Source organism: Thamnophis sirtalis, unplaced genomic scaffold (genome assembly GCF_051295495.1).
Source record: "Thamnophis sirtalis isolate CommonGarterSnake01/CBP01778 unplaced genomic scaffold, rThaSir2_p1.2 scaffold_4, whole genome shotgun sequence".
NCBI classification, from domain to species: Eukaryota; Metazoa; Chordata; class Lepidosauria; order Squamata; family Natricidae; genus Thamnophis; species Thamnophis sirtalis.
In genome coordinates, this window is record NW_028261384.1 from 111640351 (window position 1) to 111651819 (window position 11469).

The window sequence follows — 11469 nt, forward strand, 5'->3', positions numbered from 1 at the left end:
TGACAGTAGGTGCTGATGAATCAAAATTTGAAATATTTGAAATATTTGGCTGTAGCAGAAGGCAGTTCGTTCATTGAAGGGCTGGAGAGCGGTACAATAATGAGTGTCTGCAGGCAACAGTGAAGCATGGTGGAGGTTCCTTGAACGTTTGGGGCTGCATTTCTTCAAATGGAGTTGGAGATTTGGTTAGGATTAATGGTGTTCTCAATGCTGAGAAATACAGGCAGATATTTATCCATCATGCAATACCATCAGGGAGGTGTATGATTGGCCCCAAATTTATTCTGCAGCAGGACAACGACCCCAAGCATACAGCCAAAGTCATTAAGAACTATCTTCAGCATAAAGAACAAGAAGTACTGGAAGTGATGGCATAGCCCCCACAGAGCCCTGATCTCAACATCATTGAGTGTGTCTGGCATTACATGAAGAGACAGAAGGATGTGAGGAAATCTACATCCACAGAAGATCTGTGGTTAGTTCTCCAAGATAGTTTGGAACAACCTACCAGCCGAGTTCCTTCAAAAACTGTGTGCTAGTGTACCTAGAAGAATTGCTGCTGTTTTGAAGGCAAAGGGTGGTCACACCAAATATTGATTTGATTTAGATTTTTCTTTTGTTCGCTCACTTTGCATTTTGAAAATTGACAAAAATAAACAATCATTATTTATATTTCTAAAAGCATTCTTTGTTTACAGCATTTATTCACACCTACCTACAACTTTTGCACCGTAGTGTGTGTGTGTGTGTGTGTGTGTGTGTGTGTGTGTGTGTGTGTGTGTACATATGTATGTATGTATGTTTTCGTAGATTTTCATGGGTGTAGGTATGCTGGTCTTGTTGTATTCAGGTCTTTTCCCAGTAAGACTGAGATTATTTTGGCAACATTTTGGCGAGGTCTCGCTCACCATCTTCAGGCTGATGTTTTCGGCTTCATGTTTGTGTGAATAAAGTGTGGTCGGAGCTGCCGCCTTTCTATAAATCTTGGTGGGTGGGTATGGAATTCTTGCTTTGTTTCAGTAAGTGTTTTTGTTCCTTCAAAATTAATTTCATGTCCTGTAGCTTTAAGGTACTGGAAAAGGGAGGAAGTTTTTTCTTTTTTTCTTATTGCATTCTTGTGTTCTGCGATGCCTGCATTTAATCACCTGTTAGTTTGTGCGATGTATGTTGCCAACTTCTTAAGAAACCCCAAAGACAAAATCCAGCTAGAAAACCAAGGAGTCTACAAAATACTATGCGAAATCTGCCTTGCAACATACATAAGACAAACAAACAGGAGAATAAATGCACACATCAAGAACGCAGTAAGAAAAAAAAGAAAAAAAACTTCCTCCCTTTTCCAGCACCTTAAAGCTATAGGACATAAATTAATTTTGAAGGAACCAAATTAATCTCCAAAACTAAGCACCTTCAACAAGAGAATAATTATGGAAGCTATCGAAATAGAAAAACCACCACCACAACATGAATAAACGTGATGATACCTCGTGAGGGTTGGAAATTCAAGCCCTGTGTTTGATGAGGGGTGAATCGTGGTTTTTCCTTGGAATATACTCTATGAGTAAGTAAAATAAATCCGAGGTATATTCTAAGAAACATATTTTTATTGTAAAATAAATAACAAACAAACTTACTGGCTAATAACTACATTCTGATAAAATTCCTAGCCTACCTCCTGGTGGCAGGCAAACAGAAAAAAAAAGAAGAAAAAGAAGGGAAAAGGAACATGCGTAGTAGGCTTACAGAGAAGAATCAGCCTACCGTATGTCTTAGAATATAAGCACAGCTGGCAAAACACAAAAATACATAGTGACCCCCCCCCTTCTTATTGCCAGTTGAGTGGACATCAGGTATAACATCAAATAAGGCACAAATGCTCGTGTTCAATGTTATCTTCTTGTGAAAGATTAAACCCCTTCTGTGTTTTGCCAATCTGAACACCTAAGTAAGTGTTAATATGACCTAAAGATTTCAATGTGAAATATCTTTGCAAAGCTTTAGCAAAAATCTCACTCATTTTCTTATTTGGACCAATATAAACAATATCATCAACATAAACAGGAATTATGTCATACAGATTGTTAGAACTCATCAGTTTCAGACTTAATAAAGCCCATTGAATTTAGTTTGTCAGTAAGACATAAGTACCACATTAAACCAGACTGTTTCAGACCATAAAGACTTTTGTTTAGAAACCAGGTTTCTTGCTGTTGGAATCCTGGAGGACCTCTGACATAGATTTCTTCATCTAGGTCAGCGTGTAGGTAAGCCGTGTCAACATCAAACTGGAAAACTTCTAAGGATAGTTGCAGTGGCTAAAACAATTTTTACACTCTCAGTTCTGACTGAGAGAGAGTAAGTGTTTGTGTAGTCCTCAGGATAACGTTGAGCAAAACCCTGAGCTACAAGTCTGGCCTTGTACAATGACTCACCATTTGGCTTCTTTTTGATTCTGTAGACCCATCAAGTGCCAATGACTTCTTTGTTTGCTGGAGGTTTTGCAGGTGTAAATCCCTTAAGTTTCTTTAGGCTGTCCATTTCATTCTGCATTGCCTCATACCACTTCTCTTGCTCTGAATCAGGAAGATGCTTGATTTGTGTGAACGTATCAGGAGGAAGTGTAACATGTCGGACATAGCGGCAGGGCGGCCAAAAGCCACTTTCTTTCTTTTTGCCTCACCAGCCATAAACCTCACCGCACATCACTGCTCTGCAGCTAATATTTTCAAGATAGAGAGGAGTTAGTGTGTTTGGCTGAGATAGAGCAACTGGCCTAAGTCACCTGGTGAGCATTCATGGCAGCTAGACTAGAAACTTGATTTTTCTGTCTGAGTTGTACATCTTAACTACTCTACCGTGTTCACCCTTTACTTGAGTCTGTTGATGCAAGGACCAAGTATATGATACTTTTTAAGTCATATACCGTATATACTCGAGTATAGGCCGACCCGAATATAAGCCGAGGCACCTAATTTTACCACAAAAAACTGGAAAAGTTATTGACTCGAGTATAAGCCTAGGGTGGGAAATGCAGCAGCTACCGGTAAATTTCAAAAATAAAAATAGATACCAATAATGTTTTTGAATATTTATTTCAAAGAAAAACAGTAAACTAGCGGTGTATTCAATGAAATACTTCACTCACCTCATGATGCTGATGTCCCGCTGTGATGATGATGTCCCGTGCAGCCGCGGGAGCGATGTCCCGCCTCCTATGACACACGGCACAGTGATTCCTATCATTGGATCACTGTACCAGAGGAGGTGGGACATCGCTATGTGGCTGCTTGCCATAACAAGGAGGAGGTGGGACATCGTTGCAGAGCGGCAGGAGGGGGAGGAAGGGGAATCGTAAGACAGCCCTGCATTACATTAGAACGTGAGGAGGGGGGATGGTGCGGTGCGCGCTGCGCGGCAAACTGACACAGAGGGAGGGGAAACTCACAGGGGCACTGGGCCATTCATGAGTGTCACCCAGCGGCATGGCCCCACCCCTTTTTCTCCTCCATTTCGGGCAAATTTTTCACTGACTCGAGTATAAGCCGAGGCGGCTTTTTTCAGCCCAAAAAGTGGGCTGAAAAACTAGGCTTATACTCGAGTATATACAGTATGTGGATATTGCTGAGTTTTAATTCTTGGACCTCTTAATGACTTACCAATAGAAGAAAGTGTGCTAAATGAGTATTTCCATGCTGGAAACTCTAAGCCTCAAGAAACATTGTTTATCCACTTCACTTTTTTTTCCTTAATAAAAGGTAATGGTAAGAAAATAGATGAAAGAACTGGATGAAAAATAAAGGAGGACAGTAAGCTAAAATTAAATTTTCCTAGAAAGCATAACATGCTTTTGGGCAAGCCAACATTAAATTTAGAATATGCCTATTCCCCATATAATTGTATGAATGAAGCAACAATCAAATGTTGAACTTATATACAGCTTATATACATAAAAAAATTGTTATGCCAATTTGTGCCAGACGAGGGCAGTAAGTATTTTCATACAGTATACTATCTTATTTACTGCACATATTCCAACCTTCAAAATAAGGGAAGGGAAGAGACGGGGAGGGGAGGAGAGGAAAGGAAAGGAAAAGAAAAGGCAGTTATGCTGGTATGTATGTATGTACGTATGTACCTATGTACGTTTGTGTGTGTGTGTGTGTGTGTGTGTGTGTGTGTGTGTGTGTGTGTGTGCTAAAGCAAGGTAATGTGTCTAAATGCAAGATAAGAATCATATTAAAAAGAGACAGGTGATGGAAAATTGACTAATTCAAGACTTCAGTGTAGCAGGATCTACACTGAAATTCCTTTTTATCTAAATTGATATTCACTCTTTTTCTTCAGAATACTATTACTCAAGATATAGAATAAGAACTTTTTTATATGGGCTCTTTCCGTTGTTTCAGAATCATCTACCTACCATCAGTTAGATGAGATTGGCAAAGAAAGAAAGGGAGGGAGGGAGGGAAGGAGGGAGGGAGAGAGGGAGGGAGGGAGGGAGGGAGGGAGGAAGGAAGGAAGGAAGGAAGGAAGGAAGGAAGGAAGGAAGGAAGGAAGGAAGGAAGGAAGGAAAGAATTTTTTTTACAAACTTGTAGTGATCCTACTCCACACTAATAGATATCAGTGATTTTTTTAAAATAATGCATTAATTAAATCATCCTGATTTCCAGGTTTATATAGACAAACCTTAACAGCTTTCTCACATTGTATCTTTTTTTCCTATAAAGCAAAAATAGAGTACCGAACGATAATAAAATGTATCTTTATCTAAAATGGGAACTTTTGGGTGTATTAATGGAAAATTACCAGTACGTGAAGCTCCTTCAATGAATTCAGCATAATGTCTGTTGTTATTAAAAATGGAAAAATGGAAACCTGATTTTGACTCATGGCAACTGCCTTGAAAAGCCCTTGCAAAAGATTTTAAAAGTAGTTTGCTATTGCCTCCTTTCTAGGATTGAGAGTGAGTGACTGGCCTGACCCAGCTGTCCTTGTGATTTATTTGAAAAACTAAAGAGGATCTGTAGTCAAAGAAAAGCTATAGCTTCTCAAAATCTCAAATTCCTTTTGTGGCCAATTTTGCTCTGTGTATATTACAATCTAGCTTATCTCTACTGAACAAAAAATAGGAGAAAAAAGTTATAGCCTATACTGTCATCTTCCATTTGATCTCCTTTGCTTTCATATCGATTCTTTCACTTTTTCCTTCTTTCTAGGCAAAATATATATTAAAAAGAGAAAAAGGCCTGAAGATTCCTTTTTTTGATTACGAGTGCTAAAATTGGCTAACTGAAAGATAGTTAGGATAAAGATTGGTTTGCTAAAATAAAGTACTGAAAAGAAAAATGGCCAAGCATGCAATTCCATCAAGAGGGGAAAGGAATTCTTAATGGGTTTTGACTCCTTTTCTGGATCACTTTTTAAAAACTAAAAATCTCCAAATTACCAAATTTTTTAAATGTTTAGAGGTGTCTGTGGATCTCGATTTCACACTGCATAGATAAGATTTATCAGGTGATTTACAAAATAAATAGGTCTAATAAATAAATGGAAAACCAGAACAATATTTCCCAGATCCATATTATGCATCCTTTGGTGCCCACAACATTGTAATTTAATTTCTCCATTAATTGCATTTAATTCAACTTGAATTTTATCACATTTGCTTTTATATGGCAGGACTGTAAATAAAACTAAGTTATTTGCAGGTTTGCTACTGTTATGGAGAGGCTAAGCAGGCTATAAGGTTCCTCCTCTGAGGGTCTTAAGGAGCTGTTGGTATGGTAAAAATTTATAAGGTTATCTAAATATGTCTGTGTTTATGTTCTACTGCGATGACAGTCCCAGTATGAGACAGTAGCTCATCATTCGTCATTCATTAGCTCATATTATATTTCAAAGGAATTCTATAAAGTTTAGAGCTTCTGTTCTCTTTAGATCAGCAGGCTGGGGGATTCCAGGCGTTGAACTTCACACAGCTTAAAGTGGCTGAAGTTGAGAAACCCTGCTTTAGATCAAGGGTAGACAATTGATGTTGGCTTAAGAACCAAACTGCATTTCATTCAGCAAGCCAATAACTATACTTCAAAAGCAGGTGCAAGTTTGTGTTTGTAAATATACAAAATATATATTTTATATTTGCTGTTGTTTTTTGAAATTGCTACGCAAAATTGTTCCCAATATTTTTTTTCCTTTATTATTAGAGGGGATACCAAGAATCTTTTCCCAGTGTTTTTGCTCCCTCTACTGTGATGTCCCTCTATTTGGTTCAGTCTGAGCCAAGAATGGGTATTATGGCAACTGATGCCTGACATGGAACAGACAGACCCTTTCTTCCTGAAACTTGATTGCAAAAGTGTGAGTTTATGGTAGACAAAGTTGTTGTGGATAATATTATGGAAAGTCTTTATAATATCCATAAGACCTTCTTTGTGATCAGCTGTCATGCCCTGGCCAGTTTCTATCCTCTTTTGGGATGAATCTGGTCACGTACTGTCTTTTGGCTGAACAAGAGGACACAATGATCTTGCTGTTTATGGAACATGATACAAGCTCTCAACCTGTCATCATCCAGCCAAGCCGGTAAAGAGGTAAAGAGGAAGGCTTATCTAAACTGGCCTAAAGGTCCAGGGCCCCAAATTTTCCTTTGGACGGTATCAGCAACATGGTGTTAGGGATCAAGAGATTTAAGTATTTTATGTTCTGAGACCATGGTGTGATATTATTTATACTGGCATCTGAAGAGCCTGATTTAATTTTTGTTCCATTTTTACTTCAGAATCTAGATGGTTCATGGTAGTCCCTTTTCTAATATATTAGTCACATAAGCATCTTTCTTGCTTAATGCCCAGCTAATAAACCAGATTTTGTAACAAAACCAACCAAAATAGAGTCATGTACAAGTATCAGAGCTGCTTCAGTTCACCCTAAAAACATTATCCAATATACTTATTGCTTCATCACTAAGACACAAGAAGATGAAGTTTCAGGTAATACATATTTTAGACCTGAGTTTGTGAAATATGAGATCGTTAAGTGTCAATTACAGAAAGAACTTTCAGTACATATGCGAGGTTATTAACAATTAGTGTCCTTAGATCTGGTGATGGGAAAGGTTGAGGCCTCTCTTGTATAAACATCCCATAATCCTATGCTTAGAAGTCAGTGGAGATTTTCTAGAGGGGAAAAATTATGAAAAACAAATTATTTAAAAAATATTACTGAAAAGCATGGTACCAGCAAAACGTAGCAAATAAAATTCTTTAACTTGGGGAAAAAAGAATAGTCTACACAAATCTACAAGTAGGCCAAGATTTGAAATAGTTGATGCTCCAAATAAGTGGTGATGTTTGTGTCCTAATTTTGACACTTCAGTTGACTTGGTCTAGAAAAAGCTGATAAAAGGATTCTCCCAAATTCACAGTTGGTGAGCTAATGTATCTCCAAGCATGGTATTTGTCTTGAGTGAGTTTAACCTATTATTAAATTACTTTAAAAAATTAGTATTGCTAAAAACCAATTAAAGATGTAATAGAGGAACACCAAACGAAGAAAACAGAAGTTACACCCTTTTTCTCCCTGTCTTTTGGACATGACCAGGGTGAAACCCAGTTATCTCTTTTCATAATCTCATCAACACAAATTTACCTTATCTTTCCTGCCTCCAAACAAAGCTGCCTGCAATCCCATCAAACCAAGGTGCAGAAGCCTGCTCACCAGCTCAGAGTATAACCAAGGGCAGGCTCCTTGGAACATCCAACCCCTCCTCCACCAACTGATGACTCCAACATTCCATTTACCTCACAATGAACTTTCTCAGCTCAGCTGCCCTCTTTGAAGGCCAAATTGATTTTAAAAAAATAGAAGTAACCTCAGATACACTGACGAAGTCCTGCCTAACTTCCCTAAACTAGCCAGCAAATCAGTCCCAAGATTCCTGCCTTGCAGATTCAACTTCCCAACTTCTTCTCTTCTTCTTTTTCTCCTCCTCCTCCTCCTCCTCCTCCTCCTCCTCCTCCTCCTCCTCCTCCTCCTCCTCCTCTCCTCCTCCTCCTCCTTGTCATATGCATTTTCTCTTCTCAATAGTAATGATACCTTCCTCATGTAAGCCCATGCTTTTGGCTGCAGGCATTAGTAGATGATAATACCTATCATTAAAGGCCTTCTATTCATATAAGTGAACCATAACATAGATTGTGGATGTGGCATTTTAAATTAAAGATTCTGTGAGACTTAACATTCCCATTTTGAATTTGAAGTCCTTCCCATATTGCCAACACTACTACTCTGAGCTTAATATTTTCTACTTCATTCCCAGTGCTATAATCTTGACCGCACTGCTCTCCCTCTGTATGGCCAAGTAGCCAGAAAATATTGTCTCTATGAGTGTTGAGGCCAAATATGATGTATTTGGTTCTGGATTAGCATGTTCTACATATCCTAGCAACTGTAGCTTATACATCATAATGGCAATGGCAATAGCACTTAGACTTATATTACTGCTTCAGTGCTTTACAGCCCTCTCTATTGGTTTACAGTGTCAGCATATTGCCCCCAACAATCTGGGTCCTCATTTTACCCACCTCAGAAGGATGGAAGGCTAGTCAACCTTGAGCTTGGTGAGATTCGATCTGCCAAACTGCTGGCGGCTGGTGATCAGCAGAAGTAGCCTGCGGTACTTCCCTCTAACCACTGCGCCACCACAACTCTTATTGAGTTGAAAACAGTTTGTGGTTCAGCAAATATGCGCAAAAATTGTAGTGCTAGGAAAAATCCTTACCAATCTGACAGCGTATGAGAGATTTATAGATTGTTCATTTTAAAAATTTATTTTAAACCTGGAAATCAGTTGAACTGTCAGGTATAAAATAAATTATTGCAAGAGTGTATGTATTAAATCTGGTCAGGAAATAACACTGGAGTTCTGATGACTGCACTCATGCACATATCTACCATATCCATTCAATAATCTTGGCAAAAACATTGAAGAGATATAATACTGTTCTTTTCCCTCTAGAGTTTATAAATCTCTCATCCAGCCTCTGTTTACTTTTTTTAGGATAACCCAAGGTCACCTAGTTGTTGTCACAGCAGGTGACAACAATTAATCGAAGAATAGCATTTATGTTAGTACTCAGTTAAAATTTTGTCTTATCCACTCACATTTTCTTTTCTATATTGCCTTTACTGTCTGATTTTTGATGTGTCAATATATTACAGCAGCTCTTGTCTCAATGCAAGGAGAAAGGTGAAAGTGTGACAGCTCCTGCAATGCATTCTTTCTGTGGCCTCCTTTGCTGGAGGACAGTACTGTGTGTGTATTACATGATAAAAAAGGAGGGTGACACAGACCAGACTAGCTGCCCAAACTGCATTCTGGATAAACTTCTGAAACAATTCTAAACAGCACTTATCATTGTTTGGAATATTGCTAGGAAATAAGGAATTGCAAGTGTATAGCATTTTTTAAAGAATAAATTCAGTTGCTATTGTAGCAGAAAAAGAGCAATAGGTTCCAATGTATAGTTTATACCCATGGTCCACTATGAAACTGTGTGATCGGACTTGCTAAACCGACACTTAGAGCTTTAAAATTAATGAGTAGTTATGATCGGCCTCTCCTATCCCCTTCTCTCCCTCAGGCTTGCCCCAAAGAAGCCTCTCCTCTCGATTCCCCTTCTTTCCCTCAGGCTGGTCCCATTGATCCTCTTCTATTCCCTTAACTCCCTCAGGCTTGCCCCATAGAAGCTCCTCCTCTCGATTCCCCTTCTCTCTCTCAGGCTTGCCCCACAGAAGCCTCTCCTATTTTATCCTCTTCTCTCTCTCAGTCTGACTCCTTAGCATCAGAGCATTTTTCAGGTGGGGGGGGGGAGTAGAATGGCTAAACTCCAGGCCTGCAGGCCAGATATCCATGCCCATGGGGATGTGCTGGCTATGCAGTTGGAACAGAGTTCTTTTCAGGTGTGGAGGGAAAGTAGAAGATATAACTCCTTAGCATCAGAACGTGTTAATAATAATATAGAAATACTTATGATATGATGGTCATTCCCAAAAAATCCTTTCTTAGTAATCACCTGTTTGTGTGTTTGTGTGTGTGTGTGTGTGTGTGTGTGTGTGTGTGTGTATCCTGTTTCCCCGGATAATAAGCCCAATCGGACTTTTGAGTGCATGCACTAAAATAAGCCATCCCCTGAAAATAAGTCCTCTCCAAAAATATTCCAACAGAGCAGCAGCCATGAGGTAGCCACACTCACCTCCTGCACTTCAAAAATAATAAGACATCCCTGAAAATAAGGCCAAATGCTTATTTCAAGGTTTAAAAGAAAATAAGACCCATGTTTCCTCGAAAATAAGACAGGGTCTTATTTTCATAGGTATTGTTGAGAAGGCATTCTATTACTCCATTCCAGCCACCAAGGAAACGTCCATCTATGCTTATAATTATTGGGAACAGCAATTTGCAAAAATAGCGACATATTAATAGTTTCATTTTCAGGGCTTGCAACAAGCTTTTAAATGAAGCAAAGGAATGGCAGTTTGGCAAGTGGACATCACTTCATATCAACTGCTCAGATATTTTTTGCATACAAGAAAAATGCACACAACCCACACTAAAAAATGTGGAAGGTTAGAACCAGAAATTAATTTTCTTTTGGAATTTGTATTACTACTTGTAACTCATTAAGTAGGGTGGATTGATTATGTCAGGGTGTCAAACTCAAGGCGCATGGGCTGGATTCAGCCTGTGGGATGCTTAGATCTGGACTGCGGGGTTCCCCTGGAAACAGTGAAGGACCAGCCTGTGCCGCATTTACCACTTTGGTTTCTGCTGGCAGAGGTTTGCAGGAAGTTGTCGCAACCAAAATTGAGCTTACCAGAGACACATGGCCTCCCGAGCTGTTTTTGCTGGCAGAGTGTTGCAGGAGGCCATCACAGCCAAAAATGAAGTTTGGGAATCCATTTTTGCCAGCAGAGCACTCGGGCCACCACAGGCACTCCCTGACACAAGTGATGTCAAGTTGGCTATACTCACCCTGGCCTTGCCTCCCCTGGCCCCTCAAGGTCAAACACAACCCTGATGCAGCCCTCAGGGTTGACATCCCTAGTTTATGTAATTGATTTACCATACACTTGCTGGTCAGCAGGACAGTGGTTACTCTTCATTGTGTTTCTTTGAGTTTAGTAGAAATAAAACTTATTATGGGTGGCTTCATATTGCTTTGTGATGGATGGAATAGGAACCATGATGATATATAATCCAATAAGTCAATTGAAAATAAAAATAGCAGAAGAAATGGAATGGAGTAGCCTGGGGCATGGAACAGTTCTCTGGATGAAAGTTAAGCAGATGTACTGTATTCCTCCTAGAAGGAATACTTAGAAGACCTAACATTTTGATTCAGGTTTTCATTCAGGATTATCTGTATCTGATCTCAACTCACTGATAGCAATGTTCCTGGGGGAAACTT